The following is a 20019-nucleotide window of genomic DNA, read 5'->3' on the forward strand; positions in this document are numbered from 1 at the left end:
TGATGTGAACAAGGATCAGGCCGCATTGAATATAAACGTACGTAATTGGATAGAAGCACAATACATTTAAATATGCTGAAGGCGACCTTTTGCGGAATATATGCATTGTCCATCAGGAATTTATTTAAAATGGTCCATCATGAATGGAATTAATTACTCAGAATCTGCACATACAGAATATGCCTGTACTGAACTAGTGCAGAGTTCACTGAAATTGCACGCGAAAACAAACCATTTCGGCAACAAAGGTGAGCGTAAGCTATGGCTATGTTCACACCGAACGTAACGATGTTCTAGTGAACCGGTTCACCGTGAAGTGTATCTCACAACATTGTGTATACTGGCAATGTCCTGGGCAAGCCTGTACTGAATTGTTGGTGAGGAATTGAAACTCTTCGCACAGAATGCAACCGTGCTTAACAGGACCTGATGCAATGAATACGCAGACTGTTGCGCTAAAGTGGCTGTAAAATCTAAGAGATATTTGGAACAATGGTGCATCTGATTTTGGACATCACTGACTGATTAATGAATAAGACTTAGAATCTGTCTGGGTTTTGTTAAGGAAAAAAATGCATTGCTCAGTATTTGGCCTGAACCCGAAATCTGGGCATTCATCCTTTTTTTCAAAGTAAGTAACAGCAATCGTCGAGTTATTCACTTTAGACCCCTGTGTTAGGTCCCCTGAGAAAATAAAAATGAACAACGTTTTCCATAAAAACGTAAGCACCAGCCAAGCTACAGCTGCACTGATCTGTTTGTTACAGTCACATTAGTTAAAACAAAAAGTCAAACCAACTAAGTTTTTCCCTGGAGACTGTCAAGAGGTCTAACTGTAACCATTTCCAGTGAATTGTGGAACGCATGCAGAGCTTCAGTTAGAAATGCACGGGGTACCAACAGGCCTGGTGTTTGCCATTTACTATCCCGTAATTGGAGCTATCGTAGTTCCAGGTAAAGTCTTGAAGTCAGTAGCTGCAAGGATCATTAGCTGGCTGTATTAATTTTATCCATTTTACCTCTAGTGCATCTCTACATTACGTGTGTCCTTTCTCCAATTTAATGTGATGTATTTTTCCCCTTCACCGTTTTAATTCCTGCCTTTTAAGTGGTACAATTTCTCCAGTAACTTTTTTACGGTATTGATGGCACATACTTTTCCACTTTTACAATGCCATTTTTCCCCTCTAGCAGCATCAATCTTGACATTAGCTTTATAATTTCTCATTTGAATGTATAGCATATTCCTGTGACTGATACAATTTTATTGCTTGAATTATATAAATCCTCCTTCCAAATAACGCTATTGCATGATCTAAATGCAATTGTGTTTTCATGTTGACAGTGATGAAATATCATAGCTTTCGCATTGTGAATGGTGCCCTATTGTGTCAATGGCGCTGTTAGAAGGTAAATTATCACACTGTTATCATAATGTACATGTGGAAGTATTTTAGTTGTTGACACTGTTCCTGCTAATGAATTGAGGCACCGTTACCATGGTACAACTATGGATGTATTATATTGCTGCCACTGTAACTGTGGCTGAATTATCACATTATTATGACGGTGTACATGTGCAAATATTGTGCCATTCGCTTCAACACTGGCAGAATAAATTATACAAATGATTAACTAAATTTGCGATTTGAGCCAGTGAATGTTTCCCGGCTGAATTTAATGAATTAATTTATTGAAGGGACGTTGGTTCGCACCGAGGTGTTAACAAACAGTGTTGCGTTGCAGGAGTTCCATTCTCCAAATGCGACCTCATCATGTACCATTCCAATGATTCAATCCAAAGGTTCTTCCTGCCACATGCTTCCCATCCAACAATTCCTCCGCAGTCTCAGAGAAACAGTAATTGTCCATTCAGCTCCCTCTGTTTGAGGGTTTGATTGAAAAAGTTGAATGTCATATTTTGCATGTGTTCCATTATTGATTACTGATGTGAAATTATCTTTGGTTAGCCGACATTCGCGTTCTGGTTTCAATATTTTTTCTACCCCTTCTTGTTCGGCGTTTTAACTGATTATATAATTTTACATCACTTTGCATTTTACCTGATTTACGTTCATTCGGATGTTTATTTTGGACACAGAAACAATTACCAACAACATAGTTGATGATTTCCAACTCTCCCTCTCTCTGGCTCTCTCCTTCTCCCTTTATTATGTTGGAATTGGAACAAATTACTTTCCTGCCCTTGCCCTGTCTCACGCAGATATACTTAGCAGTGCTTGTAATCCTGTCTCAAATAACTTTTGACCTTTCACTACATTATTACCTGGTGTTGATTAGCGGTGACAGGTCTCCGGGTCATGGTCATGGCGGTGATGTTAGACGGGATTGCTGAAATTTGTGTTCCATTCAGTTTGTTGTCTATCACGCCAGTGTGCAGTTTTCCGGTTGCTTTGAGTTTGGCTGCCATTTACAGTTCTACATGGAAACGGTCGTTTTATACCCATTTATTTCCAGGTGTTGAAAACAAAATATTGTTTATTAATATTCATTCATGGTAAGTGGGCATCGCTGCCTAGGCCAGCATTTATTGCCCGTCCCTAACTGCCCTTCAGAAGGTTGGTGGTGAGCTAGCTTCTTGAACCGCTGCAATCCATAAATTGCACCGATAAGATGGGAATCTTGTCTGTACTGCCCTGTGGAATAATATAACAAAGCATTTATTTTGCGTATGGACGTATGCACAGAATTAATAATACACCTTGTTTCTGCATTATAAAGGTAACATTTTTAATGTTACTTGAATGTGCCGCAATGACTGAATTCAGCCCACATTAACCCTTTTCTCCCATTCATTCTGATTTTGCTGCTCACTGCTCGGTCCAACAGGCAATTCCAGCTTTCAATTGGGTCCGCAGGAGACTCCGGACAAGAACAATGAAGACAATCAGGATAACCCAGAGTTGGAGAAGTGGAGAAATCCCATTCTTTCACTTTTCCCCATCTCGGGCAGTTTCATTCTGTTGTAATTTTTATATGATATAACCATCCTCTATGTCTGCATTAAGCTTCAGTGGAGTAAGGCAAGGCTGGATGGCCTCAAGTTTAATGCCAGGAGTATTACAGGTAAAACTGATGAGTTAAGGGTGAGGATTGTCACGTGGAATTGTGATACAGTAGCCATCACTGTGACGTGGCTGAGGGAAGGCAGGATTGGCAGCTCAACATTCTGGCATATAGTTATAGGAGCTGGAGACGTTGGGTAATGCAAAGAAACTAAACCATTATTAAATTTAAAATTGAAAATGAACCTGCCAAAAGAAATTAAAGTGAATATTGAAAATGCGCATGTGAAAAGATATTAAATATAATTCTCAAATTAAATAATTATCAAAATATATTAAAATTGCAAACGGAAATGAAATATCTAGCAAAATATATTAAATTCAACATCAAAATTGAATAAATCGGCTGAAAAATTATATTAATTGGTAGATGGCACAAAAGTTTAGGCAAATTGAATATCATTAAGTGACAGAACAACCACAAGTTTAGATAAAGCAAAAGTGATTATTAAATATGTTAATTGACAGAAAGATATCAAAAATAAATAAATCAGCCAAAAGATATTAAATTTGAAAATGAAAAAAGAAATCGATCAACAGATATTAAATTGAAATAACATAATAAATCCAGGTTTAAATGGAATATGATTAATAAATCTGACAATTGATTCAAACGCAAGTTCAGATACATATTAATATTATATACATTAATTGACAGAGCAAACAAACACGTTTCAAATATGACTACTCTGCTAACCAACAGGAAACAGCACGAGTTGAGATTAATTTAATTTTAGCACTAACTATATAATTCGCAGAAGACTGAAGTTTAGACAACTTGAATACGAATACTAAATAGGTTCACGGACAGAACAAATACCAGTTTAGATGAAGTAAATCTCATTCTACATATGTTAACTGACAGAATAAATGCAAGCTTAGATAAAGTGAGTCTTATTATTAAATATGTTAACTGACAGAACAAATACAAGTTTAGAAAACTTAAATCTAATTATTAAATATGTTAACTGACGGAACAAATACAAGTTTAGATAAAGTATGTCTAATTATTAAACATGTTAATTGACTGAACAAACCCAAGTTTAGGCTGAATGTGTCAATTGATATGAGGCACTTTTAGACAAAGTAAATATTAACGTTAAAATGTCTACTGACAGATAAAACAAACATGTTTACATATGATGATTAAATGTGTTAAATCGACAAAGAAAAAAAAACGAGTTTGGACAAATTGATCAATAAGCCTTAAATGTTGCAGTTAAATCCGTCCATAGATTTATTCACAGAACGAACACAAATTTAAACTGAATATGATTATTAAATTGTTCAATTGAGGTAAATGTAAGTTTAATATAAATATTAACATTAAATGTTTTTACATTTGATTGAAATTAAATAGATATTGAATTGATGTGAATTTAATATTGAAATTTAACCTGCCAAATGATGAATTGAAGCTTTGAATTGTAATTATCAAATAGAAAGATTCAGGATTCCTCAGTTAAATTCCTGAATTATGAATTATGTTAATATTTGGGGGAATTAATGAGTATTTTTGATCATTTATGAGTTTAGGGGATGTTAAAGGTTAATTGACGATTGTCGATTGCCCTCCAGCTAATTTCTATAACTTCTTGGATACTCCCTGTGAGACCCCGACAGAAGCTGCCTCCGGGACCAGAACGCAAACAGAGCCTGGGCCTCGTCCCGCGGTGCCAGGGCGAGTTAGGCCGCGCCCTGCCGGGCCGCCCAGCTGCAGAGCGAAACACCAGCGCCGCCATTTTGGGTAAGGAAGGGACCGGAAGTAAAGGTTTCCAGGGGTGACGTAAAGACGGGAGGGATTCTGGCGGACGTGACGCCTGGGCGAGCTGCTACAGCGTCTGCCATCACAGGAGGGAATGAACTCCGCGTGCAGTCAACATTCTCATGGACACCAGAGGGTGAGATACCAGTGTGAAAATAGAGGAGGAATGTAATCAATAAATTAGAGAGAGAGAAACCCAGTGTGAAAATAGAGGAGAAATGTCCTGAATAAGAGAGAGAGAGAGAGAGAGCAACCCATCCTGAAAATAGAGGAGGAATGTAATTAATAAATTAGAGAGAGAGAGAGCAACCCAGTGTGAAAAAACAGGAGGAAAGTAATTAATAAATTAGAGAGAGAGAGAGCAAACCAGTGTGAAAATAGAGTAGGAATGTAATTAATAAATTAGAGAGAGAGAGAGCAACCCAGTGTGAAAATAGAGTAGGAATGTAATTAATAAATTAGAGAGAGAGAGAAACCCAGTGTGAAAAAACAGGAGGAAAGTAATTAATAAATTAGAGAGAGAGAGTAACCCAGTGTGAAACTAGAGGAATGTAATTAATAAATTAGAGAGAGAGAGAGCAAACCAGTGTGAAAATAGAGTAGGAATGTAATTAATAAATTAGAGAGAGAGAGAGCAACCCAGTGTGAAAAAACAGGAGGAATGTAATTAATAAATTAGAGAGAGAGAGAGCAAACCAGTGTGAAAATAGAGGAGAAATGTAATTAATAAATTAGAGAGAGAGAGAGCAAACCAGTGTGAAAATAGAGGAGGAATGTAATTAATAAATTAGAGAGAGCAATCCAGTGTGAATATAGAGGAGGAATGTAATTAATAAATTCAAGAGAGAGAGCAACCCAGTGTGAAAAAACAGGAGGAATGTAATTAATAAATTATAGTGAGAGACCCAGTGTGAAAATGGAGGATGAATGTAATTTATAAATTAGAGAAAGAGAGCAATCGAGCGTGAAAATAGCTGAGGAATGTTATTAATACATGAGAGAGAGAGAGAGAGAAACCCAGTGTGAAAATAGAGGAGGAATTTAAATAATGAATTAGAGAAAGAGCAACCCAGTATGAAAATAGAGAAAGAATGTAATGAATAAATTAGAGAGAGAGAGAGGGAATCCCAGTGTGAAAATAGAGGAGGAAAGTACTTAATAAATTAGAGAGAGAGGGAGTAACCCGGTGTGAAAATAGAGGAGGAATTTAAATAATGAATTAGAGAGAGAGCAACCCAGTGTGAAAATGGAAGAGGAATGTAATCAATAAATTAGAGAGAGAGAGAAACCCAGTGTGAAAATGGAGGAGGAATGTAATCAATAATTTAGAGAGAGCAACCCAGTGCGAAATTAGAGGAGGAATGTAATTAATAAATGAGAGAGTAACCCAGTGTGTAAATAGAGGAATGCAATTAATAAATTCGAGAGAGAGAGAGGGAGTAACCCGGTGTGAAAATAGAGGAGGAATTTAAACAATGAATTAGAGAGAGAGCAACCCAGTGTGAAAATACAGAAGGAATGTAATGAACAAATTAGAGACACACAGAGAGAGAGAGAGAGCAACCCAGAGTGAAAATAGAGGAGGAATGTAATTAATAAATTAGAGAGACAGAGCAACAGCGTGAAAATAGAGGGGGAATGTATGTAATAAATGAGAGAGTAACCCAGTGTGTAAATAGAGGAATGTAATTATTAAATTCGAGAGAGAGAGAGGGAATCCCAGTGTGAAAATTGAGGAGGAATTTAAATAATGAATTAGAGAGACAGCAACCCAGTGTGAAAATACAGAAGGAATGTAATGAAAAAATTAGAGACACAGAGAGAGAGAGCAACCCGGTATAAAAATAGTGGAGGAATGTGATTGATAAGTTAAAGAGAGAGCAACGCAGTATGAAAACAGAAGAGGAATGTAATTAATGAATGAGAGAGAGAGCAACCCATCCTGAAAACATCGGAGGGAAATAATTACTAAATTAGAGAGAGAGTAACCAAGTGTGAAAATAGAGGATGAATGTAATTGATAGGTCGGAACGAGAGAGTAACATGGTGTGAAAATATGGGAGGAATGCAATAAATAAATTAGAGACAGAGAGAGTAACCCAGTGTGGAAATAGAGGAAGAATGGAATCAATAAATTAGAGAGAGCAACCCAGTGTGAAAATAGTGCAGGAATGTAATTAATGAATTAGAGAAAGAGAGAGCAGCCCAGTGTGAAAATACAGTAGAAACATAATTAATAAATTAGGTGAGAGACCCAGTGTGAAAATGGAGGAGGAATGTAATTTATAAATTAGAGAAAGAGAGCAACCCAGAGTGAAAATAGCGGAGGAATGTAATTAATAAATTAGAGTAACAGAGCAACAGTGTGAAAATAAATGGTGAATGTATTTAATTAATGAGAGAGTAACCCAGTGTGAAAATAGAGGAGGAATGTAATTAATAAATTAGAGAGAGAGAAACCAATTGTCAAAATAGAGGAGTAATGTAATTAATAAATGGGAGAGAGAGTAACCCAGTGTCAAAATAGATGAGGACTGTAATTAATAAATTAGAGAGAGAGTAACCCAGTGGAAAAATAGAGAATGAATGTAATGATCAAATTAGACAGAGAGAGAGAGAGAGAGAGAGAGCAACCCGGTGTGAAAATAGGGGAGGAATGTTATTAATAAGTTAGAGAGAGTGCAACCTATTATGAAAATAGAGGAGGAATGTAATTAATTAGGGAGAGGGAGAGCAACCCAATGTGAAAAGACAGGAAGAATGTAATTAATAAATTAGAGAGAGAGAGTAACCCAGTATGAAAATAGAGGAATGTAATTAATAAATTAGATAGAGAGAGACAGGGAAATCCAGTGTGAAAATAGAGAAGGAATGTAATTAATAAATTAGAGACTGAGAGAGAGAGAGAGAGCAACCCGGTGTGAAAAATAGGGGAGGGATGTTATTAATAAATTAGAGAGAGAGAGATTAACCCGGTGTGAAAATAGAGGAAGAATGCAATTAATAAATTAGAGAGAGAGAGTAACCCAGTGTGAAAATAGAGGAATATAATTAGTAAATTAGAAAGATAGAAAGCCAGTGTGAAAATGGAGGAGGAATGTAATCAATAAATTAGAGAGAGATAGACAAACCCAGTGTCAAAATAGAGGAGGAATGTAACTAATAAATTAGAGAGAGAGACCCAGTGTGAAAATGGAGAAAGAATTTAATTAATAAATTAGAGAGAGCAATCCAGTGAGAATATAGAGGAGGAATGTAATTAGTAAATTCGAGAGAGAGAGTAACCCAGTGTAAAATTAGGGTTGGAAGGTAATTAATGAATTAGAGAGAGCAACCCAGTGTGAAAATAGAGGAGGAATGTAATTAATAAATTAGAGAGAGAGCAACCCAGTGTGAAAATAGTGGAGGAATGTAATTAGTAAATTAGAGAGAGTGCAACCCAGTCCAATTAATTCCCCACAGACTGAGCCCAGTCCTTTCCCTAATGGACTGACACTCACCTACAATTGATTCCCCACAGACTAAGCCCGGCCGTCTCCCTAATGTACTGACCCTGAACTCCAACCGATTCCCCACAGACTGAGTCCTGTCCTGTTCCTAATGGACTGAACCTGAACTCCAATTGATTCCCTGCAGACTGAGCGCAGTCCTGTCCCTTATGCACAGACCCTGAACTTACATTGATTCCCCAAAGACTGAGACTAGTCCTGTCCCTATTGGACAGGCACTGAACTCCCATTAACTCCCCACACACTAGGCCCGTCCCTGAGCCTAATGTACTGACCCTGAACTCCAACTGATTCCCCACAGACAGAGCCCAGTACTGTCCCTAATGGGCTGACATTGAACGCCGATTGATAACTCACAGACTGAGCCCAGTCCTGTCCCTAATCAACTGACCCTGAACTCCAATTGACTCTCCACAGACTGTGCCCAGCCCTGTCCCTAATGGACAGACCCTGAACTTAAATTGATTCCCCAAAGACTGAGCCCAGTCCTGTCCCTATTGGACAGGCACTGAACTCCCGTTGTCTCCCCACACACTAGGCGCGTTCCTGAGCCTAATGTACTGACCCTGAACCCCAATTGATTCCCCACAGACTGAGATATGTCCTTTCCCGAACGGACTGACCCTGAACTCCAATCGATTACCCACAGACTGAGCCCAGTCCTGTCCATAATGGACTGGCCCTGATTCCCAATTGATTCCACAGAGACTGAGCCCAGCCCCGTTCCTAATGGACTGACCCTGAACTCCAATTGATTCCCCACAGACTGAGCCCAGTCCTGTCCCTATTGGACAGGCACTGAACTCCTATTGACTCCCCACACACTGGACCCGTTCCTGAGCTTAATGTACTGAGCCTGAAATACAATTGATTCCCCACAGACTGAGCCCAGACTGTCCCTAATGTTCTGACCCTGAGCCCCAATTGATTCCCCACAGACTGAGCCCATTTCTGTTCCGAATGGACTTAACTAGAACTCCATTCGTTTCCAAAGGGACTGAGCTCAGTCCTGTCCATAATGGATTGAACTTGAAATCCAATTGATTCCCCAGAGACTGAGACAAGTCCTGTCCCTAATGCACTGACCCTGAATTCCAATTGATTCCCCACAAACTGAGCCCGACCCTCTCCATAATGTACTGACCCTGAACTCCAACTGATTCCCCACAGACTGAGTCCTATCCTGTTCCTATTGTGCTGACCTTGAAGTCCAAATGAATCTCTACAGACTGAGCCCAGTCCTGTCCCTCATGTAGTGACCCTGAACCCCAATTGATTCCACACAGACTAACCCTAGTCCTGTCCCAAATGGACTGACCCAGAACACCGTTTGATTCCCCACAGACTGAGCCCAGCCCTGTCCCTAATAGATTGACCCTGAACTCCAAATGATTGGCCGCAAATTGAACCCAAACCTGTCCCAAATGGACTGACCCTGAACTCCGATTGATTCACCACAGGCTGAACTCAGTCCTGTCCCTAATGGAATCACCCTGAACTCTAATTTATTAAACACAAACTGAGCCCTGTCCTGTCCCTAATGAACAGACTCTGACATCCAATTTATTTCCCACAGACTGAGCCCAGTCCTGTCCCAAATGGACTGACCCTGAACTCCGTTTGATTCTCCACAGACTGAGCCCAGCCCTGTTCTTTAAGGGCTGACCCTGAACTCCGTTCCGTTCCCCACAGACTGAGCCCAGTCCTGCCCCTATTGGACTGACCCAGAACTCCAATTGATTCCCCAGAGACTGAGCCCAGTCCTGTCCCAAATGGACTGACACTGAAATCCAATTGATTACGCAAACACTGAGCCCAGTCCTGTCCCTAATGGACTGTACATGAACTCCAATCGATTCTCAACATACTGAGCCCAGTCCTGGCCCTAATGGACTGACCCTAAACTCCAATTGATTCTTGACAGTTTCAGTCCTGTCCTGTCCCTCATGGACTGACCCTGAACTCCAATTGATTCCCCACAAACAGAGCCCAGTCCTGTCCCAAATGGACTGACCCTGAACTCCCATTGATCCCCCACAAACAGCCCAGTCCTGTTCCTATTATTCTGACCCTGAACTCCAGTTGTTTCCCCATAGACTGAGCCCATTCCTGTCCCTAATGGACTGACCCTGAACTCCAAGTTATTCCCCACAGACTGACCCAAGTCCTGTCCCAAATGGACTGATCCAGAACTCCGTTTGATTCCCCACAGACTGAGCCCAGCCCTGTTCCTTAGGGACTGACCCTGAACTCCGATCGGTTCCGCACAGACTGTGCCCAGTGCTGTCACTCATGGACTGACTCTAAACTCCAATTGATTCCACACAGACTGAGCCCAGCCCTGTCACTAATGGACTGACGCTCAACTCCAATTGATTCCCCACAGACTGAGCCCAGTCCTGTCCCTAATAGATTGACCCTGAACTCCAAATGATTGGCCGCAAATTGAACCCAAACCTGTCCCAAATGGACTGACCCTGAACTCCGATTGATTCACCACAGATTGAACCCAGTCCTGTCCCTAATGGAATGACCCTGAACTCTAATTTATTAAACACAAACTGAGCCCTGTCCTGTCCCTAATGGACAGACTCTGACATCCAATTTAATTCCCACAGACTGAGCCCAATCCTGTCCCAATGGACTGGCCCTGAACACCCATTGCTCCCCCACAGACTGAGCCCAGTCCTGTTCCTATTTTACTGAAACTGAACTCCAATTGATTCCCCACAGACTGAGCCCAGTCCTGTCCCTAATGAACTCACCCTGAACTCCAATTGATTGCCCACAGACTGAGCCCTATCCTGCCCCTAATGGACTGACCCTGAACTCCATTTGATTCCCCACAGACTAACTCAAGTCCTGTCCCAATTGGACTGACCCTGAACTCCGTTTGATTCTCCACAGACTGAGCCCAGCCCTGTTCCTTAAGGGCTGACCCTGAACTCCGATCGGTTCAGCACAGACTGAGCCTAGTCCTGTCCCTCATGGACTGACGCTGAACTCCAAGTGATTCCCCACAGACTGAGCCCAGTGCTGTCCCTAATTGGGAGACCCTAAACTTCCATTGATCCCCCAGAGTTTGAGCCCAGTCCTGTTCCTATTGAGTGACCCTGAACTCCAATTGATTCCCCACTGACTGAACCCTAGTCCTGTCCCTAATGGACTGACCATGAATCCCACTTGATTCCCCACAGACTGAGCCCAGCCCTGTCACTAATGGACTGACTCTAAACTCCAATCGATTCCCCAAATTCTGAGCCCAGTCCTGTCCCTAATAAATTGACCCTGAACTCCAATGGTTTGCCCGAAAATTGAAAGCAAACCTGTCACAAATGGACTGACCCTGAACTCCGTTTGATTCTCCACAGACTGAACCCAGTCCTTTCCCTCATGGAATGATTCAGAACTCCAATTTATTACCCACAGACTGAGCCCAGTCCTGTCCCTAATGGACAGACTCTGACATCCAATTGATACCCCACAGACTGAGCCCAGTCCTGTTCCTAATGGACTGACTCTGAACTCCAATTGATTCCCCACAGATTGAACCCAGTCCTGTCCCTAATTGACTGACTCTGAACTCCACTTGATTCCCCACGGTCTGAGCCCAGACCTGTCCCAAATGGACTGACCCTGAACTCCAATTTATTTCCCACAGACTGAAACCAGTCCTGTCCCTAATGGACTGACCCTGAACTCCACTTGATTCCCCACAGTCTGACACCAGTTCTGTCCATAATGGACTGACGCTGAACGCCCATTGATTCCCCAGAGACTGAGCCCACTCCTGTACCTAATGGACTGACCCTGAACTTCAATAGATTCCAAACAAACAGAGCCCATTCCTGGCCACAGTGGACTAACCCTGATCTCCAATTCATTCCTCACATTCTGAGAACATTCTTGTCCAAAATGGATTGATCCTGAACTCCAATTGATTCCCAACTGACTGAGCCCAGTCCTGTCCCTAATGGAATGACCCCAACACCCATTGATTCCCCACAGACTGAGCCCAGTCCTGTCCCTAACGGACTGCCCCTGAACTCCCATTGATTCCGCACAGACTGATCCAAGTCATGTCCCAAATGGACTGACTCTGAACTCCGATTGATTCCCCACAGACTGAGCCCAGTCCTGGCCCTAATGGACTGACACTGAACTCCAATTGATTCCTCACAGTTTCAGTCCTGTCCTGTCCCTCATGGACTGACCCTGAACTCCAATTGATTCCCCACAGACTGAGAGCAGTCCTGTCCCTAATGGACTGACCCTGAACTCCAATTGATTCCCCACAGACTGAGCGCAGTCCTGTCCCGAATTGACTGACCCTGAACTCCCATTGATCCCCCACAGACTAAGCCCAGTCCTGTTCCTATTTTGCTGACCCTAAACTCCAATTGATTCCCCACAGACTGAGCCCATTCCTGTCCCTCATGGAATGACCCTGAACTTCTATTGATCCCCAAGAGATTGTGCCCAGGCCTTTTCCTATTTTACTGTCCCTGAACTCCGTTTGATTCCCCACAGACTGAGTCCAGCCCTGCTCCTTAAGGACTGACCCGATACTCCGATCGGTTCCGTACAGACTGAGCCCAGTCCTCTCCCTAATGGACTGACCCTGAAATTCCATTGATCCCCGAGAGATTGAGCTCAGTCCTTTTCCTATTTTACTGTCCCTGAACTCCAATTGATTCCCCACAGTTTGTACCCAGCCCTGTCTGTAATGTTCTGACCCTGAACTCCAATTGATACCCCACAGCCTGAGCCCAATCCTGTACCACATGGACAGACCCTGAACCCCAATTGATTCCCCACAGACTGAGCCCAGTCCTGTCCCTAATTGACTGACCCTAAACTCCAAATCATTCCTCACAGTCTGAGAACATTCCTATCCAAACTGGACTGATCCTGAACTCCCATTGATTCCCCACAGACTGAGCCCAGTCCTGTCCCAAATGGACTGACCCTGAACTCCGATTTATTCCCTACAGACTGAACCTAGTCCGATCCCTAAGAACAAACACTGAACTCCCATTGATTCCCCACAGATTGAGCCCAGTCCTGTCCCTAACGGACTGACCGAGAACTCCAGTTGATTCCCCACAGACTGAGCCCAGTCCTGTCCCTAATGGACTGAACATGAGCTCCAAATGAGTCTCAACAGACTGAGTCCAGTCCTGACCCTGATGGACTGACCCTGAACTCCAATTGATTCCCCACAGACTGAACGCAGTCCTGTTCATAATGGACTGACATTGAACGCCGATTGAGAACTCATAGACTGAACCCAGTTCATAGACTGACTCTGAACTCCGACTGAATCCCCACAGACTGAACTCAGTCCTGTCGCTAATAGACTGACCCATAACTCCACTCGATTCCCTGCAGATTGAAACAAGCCCTGTCCACAATGAACTGTCCCTGAACTCTAATTGATTCCGCACAGACTGAGCCCAGCCCTGTCCCTAATGGACTGACCCTGACCTCCAATTGATTCCTCTCAGACTGAGAACATTCCTGTCCCAAATGGACTGATCCTGAAATCCAATCGATTCCCAACAGACTGAGCCCAGTCCTGTCCCAAATGGACTGACCCTGAACTCCCATTGATCCCCCACAAACTGAGCCCAGTCCTGTACCACATGGACAGACCCTGAACCCCAATTGATTACCCACAGACTGAGCCCTGTCCTGTCCCTAATGTACTGACACTGAACTCCAATTGGTTCCCAGCAGATTGAACCAAGCCCTGTCCCGAATGAACTGACCCTGAACTCCAATTCATTCCCCACAGACCGAGCCCAGTCCTGTCCCTAATGGACAGCCCCTCAACTCCCATTGATTACCCACAGACTGAGCCCAGTCCTGTTCCTATTTTACTGAAACTGAATTCCAATTGATTCTCCACAGACTGAGCCCTGCCCAGTTCCTTAAGGGCTGACCCTGAACTCCGATCAGTTCCGCACAGAATGAGCCCAGTCCTTTCCCGCATGTACTGACGCCGAACTCCAAGTGATTCCCCACAGACTGAGCCCAGTGCTGTCACTAATGTAGAGACCCTGAATTTCCATTGATCCCCCAGAGTTTGAGCCCAGTCCTGTTCCTATTTGACTGAGCCTGAACTCCAATTGATTCCCCACTGACTGAACCCAGTCGTGTACCTAATGGACTGACCCTGAACTCCAATTGATTCCCCACTGACTGAACCCAGTCCTGTCCCTAATGGACTGACCATGAAATCCACTTTCTACCCCACAGTCTGAGCCCAGTCCTGTCCCTAATGGATTGGCCCTGACCTCCCATTGCTTCCCCACAGAATGAGCCCAGTCATATCCCTAATGGTCTGACCCTGACCTGCAAATGATTCCCCACAGACTGAGCCCAGTCCTGACCCCAATGGACTGACCCTGAACTCCAATTCATTCCTCACAGTCTGAGAACATTCCTTTCCAAAATGGACTGATCCTGAACTCCAATTGATTCCCAACTGACTGAGCCCAGTCCTGTCCCTAATGGACAGACCCCAAGTCCCAATGATTACCCACAGACTGATCCAAGTCATGTCCCAAATGGACTGAATCTGAACTCCAATTGATCCCCCACAGATTGAGACCATTCCTGTCCCAATTGGACTGACACTGAACTCCAATTGATTCACCACAGACTGACCCAAGTCCTGTCCCAAATGGACTGAAACTGATCTCCGTTTGATTCCCCACAGACTGAGCCCAGCCCTGTTCTTTAAGGACTGACCATGAACACCGATCGGTTCCACACAGACTGTGCCGAGTGCTGTCCCTCATGTCCTGATGCTGAACTCCAAGTGATTCCCCACAGACTGAGCCCAGTCCTGTCCCTTATGGTCTGACCCTGAACGTCCATTGATCCCCGAGAGATTGAGCCCAGTCCTGTTCCTATTTTCTGTCCCTGAACTCCAATTGATTCCCCACAGTTTGTACCCAGCCCTGTCTGTAATGTACTGACCCTGAACTCCAATTGATACCCCACAGCCTGAGCCCAATCCTGTACCACATGGACAGACCCTGAACCCCAATTGATTACACACAGACTGAGCCCTGTTCTGTCCCTAATGTACTGACCCAGAACTCCAATTGATTCCCTGCAGATTGAAGCAAGCCCTGTCCCCAATGAACTGACCCTGAACTCCAATTGATTCCCTACAGACTGAGCCCAGTCCTGTCCCTAATGGACTGCCCCTGAACTCCAATTGATTCCCCACAGAATGATCCAAGTTCTGTCCCAAATGGACTGAACATGAACTCCAATCGATTACCCACAGTTTGAGTCCTGTCCTGTCCCGTCCCTTATGTACTGATCCTGAACTCCAATTGATTCCCCACAGACCAAGCCCAGTCCTGTTCCTATTTAACTGAAACTGAACTCCAATTGATGCCCCACAGACTGAGCCCTGTCCTGTTCCTAATGCACTACCCTGAACTCCAATTCATTCCTCACAGTCTGAGAACATTCCTTTCCAAAATGGACTGATCCTGAACTCCAATTGATTCCCAACTGACTGAGCCCAGTCCTGTCCCTAATGGACAGACCCCAACTCCCAATGATTACCCACAGACTGATCCAAGTCCTGCCCCTAATGGACTGACCCTGAACTCCAATTGATTCCCTACAGACTGAGCCCAGTCCTTTCCCGAATTGACTGACCCTGATCTCCCATTGATCCCCCACAGACTAAGACAATTCCTGTTCCTATTTTACTGACCCTGAACTCCAATTGATTCCCCACAGATTGAGACCATTCCTGTCCCAATTGGACTGACACTGAAGTCCAATTGATTCCCCACAGACTGACACAAGTCCTGTCCCAAATGGACTGAAACTGAACTCCGTTTGATTCCCTACAGTGAGCCCAGCCCTGTTCCTTAAGGACTGACCATGAACACCGATCGGTTCCGCACAGACTGAGCCCAGTCCTGTCCCTTATGGTCTTACCCTGAACATCCATTGATCCCCGAGAGATTGAGCCCAGTCCTGTTCCTATTTTACTGTCCCTGAACTCCAATTGATTCCCCACAGTTTGTACCCAGCCCTGTCTGTAATGTACTGACCCTGAACTCCAATTGATACCCCACAGCCTGAGCCCAATCCTGTACCACATGGACAGACCCTGAACCCCAATTGATTACCCACAGACTGAGCCCTGTTCTGTCCCTAATGTACTGACCCTGAACTCCAGTTGATTCCCTGCAGATTGAAGCAAGCCCTGTCCCCAATGAACTGACCCTAAACTCCCATTGATTCCCTACAGACTGAGCCCAGTCCTGTTCCTCTATTACTGACCCTGAACTCCAATTGATTACCCACAGATTGAACCCAGCCCTGTCCCTAATGGAATGACCCTGAATCCCAATTGATTCCCCACAGAGTGAGCCCAGTCCTGGTCCGATTGTACTGACCCTGAACTCCAATTGGTTCCCCACAGACTGAGCCCAGTTCTGTCCCTAATGGACAGACCCTGAACTCCCATTAATTCCCCACAGATTGAGACCAGTCCTGCCCCTAATGGGCTGACCGAGAACTCCAGTTGATTCCCCACAGACTGAGCCCAATCCTGTCCCAAATGGACTGACACTGAAATCCAATTGATTACCCAAACACTGAGTCCAGTCCTGACCCTGATGGACTGACCATGAACTCCAATTGATTCCCCACAGACTGAACGCAGTCCTGTTCATAATGGACTGACCTTGAACGCCGATTGAGAACTCATAGACTGAACCCAGTTCTGTCCCTCATGGACTGCCCATGTACTCCCATTGATTCCCCACAGACAGAGCCCAGTGCTGTCCCTAATGTGCTGACATTGAACGCCGATTGATAACTCAGATTGAGCCCTGTCCAGTCAATAATGGACTGAGCCTGAACTTCAATTCATTCCCCACAGACTGAGCCAAGTCCTGAATCTAACGGACTGACTCTGAACTCCGACTGAATCCCCACAGACTGAACTCAGTCCTGTCGCTAATAGTCTGACCCATAACTCCACTTGATTCCCTGCAGATTGAAACAAGCCCTGTCCACAATGAACTGTCCCTGAACTCTAATTGATTCCCCACAGACTGAGCCCAGCCCTGTCCCTAATGGACTGACCCTGACCTCCAATTGATTCCTCACAGACTGAGAACATTCCTGTCCCAAATGGACTGACCCTGAACTCCCATTGATCCCCCACAGACTGAGCCCAGTCCTGTCCCTAATGGACTGATCCTGAAATCCAATCGATTCCCAACAGACTGAGCCCAGTCCTGTCCCAAATGGACTGACCCTGAACTCCCATTGATCCCCCACAGACTGAGCCCAGTCCTGTCCCTAATGTACTGACCCTGAACTCCCATTGATCCCCCACAGACTGAGCCCAGTCCTGTCCCTAATGGACTGATCCTGAAATCCAATCGATTCCCAACAGACTGAGCCCAGTCCTGTCCCAAATGGACTGACCCTGAACTCCCATTGATCCCCCACAGACTGAGCCCAGTCCTGTCCCTAATGTACTGACCCTGAACTCCAATTGATACCCCACAAACTGAGCCCAGTCCTGTACCACATGGACTGACCCTGAACCACAATTGATTACCCACAGACTGAGCCCTGTCCTGTCCCTAATGTACTGACACTGAACTCCAATTGGTTCCCGGCAGATTGAACCAAGCCCTGTCCCGAATGAACTGACCCTGAACTCCAATTCATTCCCCACAGACCGAGCCCAGTCCTGTCCCTAATGGACAGCCCCTCAACTCCCATTGATTACCCACAGACTGAGCCCAGTCCTGTTCCTATTTTACTGAAACTGAACTCTAATTGATTCTCCACAGACTGAGCCCTGCCCAGTTCCTTAAGGGCTGACCCTGAACTCCGATCAGTTCCGCACAGAATGAGCCCAGTCCTGTCCCGCATGGACTGACGCTGAACTCCAAGTGATTCCCCACAGACTGAGCCCAGTGCTGTCCCTAATGTAGAGACCCTGAATTTCCATTGATCCCCCAGAGTTTGAGCCCAGTCCTGTTCCTATTTGACTGAGCCTGAACTCCAATTGATTCCCCACTGACTGAACCCAGTCCTGTCACTAATGGACTGACCCTGACCTCCAATTAATTCCCCACAGACTGAGCCCAGTCCTGACCCCAATGGACTGACCCTGAACTCCAATTGATTCCCAACTGACTGAGCCCATTCCTGTTCCTATTTTACTGACCCTGAACTCCAATTGATTCCGCACAGATTGAGCCCATTCCTGTCCCTATCGGACTGACACTGAACTCCAATTGATTACCCACAGACTGACCCAAGTCCTGTCCCAAATGGACTGAAACTGAACTCCGTTTCATTCCCCACAGACTGAGCCCAGCCCTGTTCCTTAAGGACTGACCATGAACACCGATCGGTTCCGCACAGACTGTGCCCACTGCTGTCCCTCATGTACTGACGCTGAACTCCAAGTGATTCCCCACAGACTGAGCCCAGTCCTGTTCCTTATGGACTGACCCTGAACGTCCATTGATCCCCGAGAGATTGAGCCCAGTCCGGTTCCTATTTTACTGTCCCTGAACTCCAATTGATTCCCCACAGTTTGTACCCTGCCCTGTCTGTAATGTACTGACCCTGAACTCCAGTTGATACCCCACAGCCTGAGCCCAATCCTGTACCACATGGACAGACCCTGAACCCCAATTGATTACCCACAGACTGAGCCCTGTTCTGTCCCTAATGTACTGACCCTGAACTCCAGTTGATTCCCTGCAGATTGAAGCAAGCCCTGTCCCCAATGAACTGACCCTAAACTCCCATTGATTCCCTACAGACTGAGCCCAGTCCTGTTCCTCTATTACTGACCCTGAACTCCAATTGATTACCCACAGATTGAACCCAGCCCTGTCCCTAATGGAATGACCCTGAATCCCAATTGATTCCCCACAGAGTGAGCCCAGTCCTGGTCCGATTGTACTGACCCTGAACTCCAATTGGTTCCCCACAGACTGAGCCCAGTTCTGTCCCTAATGGACAGACCCTGAACTCCCATTAATTCCCCACAGATTGACACCAGTCCTGCCCCTAATGGGCTGACCGAGAACTCCAGTTGATTCCCCACAGACTGAGCCCAGTCCTGTCCCAAATGGACTGACACTGAAATCCAATTGATTACCCAAACACTGAGTCCAGTCCTGACCCTGATGGACTGACCATGAACTCCAATTGATTCCCCACAGACTGAACGCAGTCCTGTTCATAATGGACTGACATTGAACGCCGATTGAGAACTCATAGACTGAACCCAGTTCTGTCCCTCATGGACTGCCCATGAACTCCCATTGATTCCCCACAGACAGAGCCCAGTGCTGTCCCTAATGTGCTGACATTGAACGCCGATTGATAACTCAGATTGAGCGCTGTCCAGTCAATAATGGACTGAGCCTGAACTTCAATTCATTCCCCACAGACTGAGCCAAATCCTGAATCTAACAGACTGACTCTGAACTCCGACTGAATCCCCACAGACTGAACTCAGTCCTGTCGCTAATAGACTGACCCATAACTCCACTTGATTCCCTGCAGATTGAAACAAGCCCTGTCCACAATGAACTGTCCCTGAACTCTAATTGATTCCCCACAGACTGAGCCC

The 20019-nt window shown here is 44.7% G+C and overlaps 1 long non-coding RNA gene across 1 annotated transcript in view; it reads right to left on the reverse strand.

The window, feature by feature from the left end:
- Window positions 1-2355: 2355 nt before the first annotated feature.
- LOC144697571 (uncharacterized) overlaps window positions 2356-20019 on the reverse strand; it is a 358368-nt gene continuing 340704 nt past the window's right edge. Inside the window, exon 2 of the long non-coding RNA XR_013580393.1 lies at window positions 2356-2657. This is a non-coding gene — a long non-coding RNA (uncharacterized LOC144697571). The remainder of the gene's footprint in view (window positions 2658-20019) is intronic.

Source organism: Cetorhinus maximus, chromosome 23 (assembly GCF_964194155.1).
Source record: "Cetorhinus maximus chromosome 23, sCetMax3.hap1.1, whole genome shotgun sequence".
NCBI classification, from domain to species: Eukaryota; Metazoa; Chordata; class Chondrichthyes; order Lamniformes; family Cetorhinidae; genus Cetorhinus; species Cetorhinus maximus.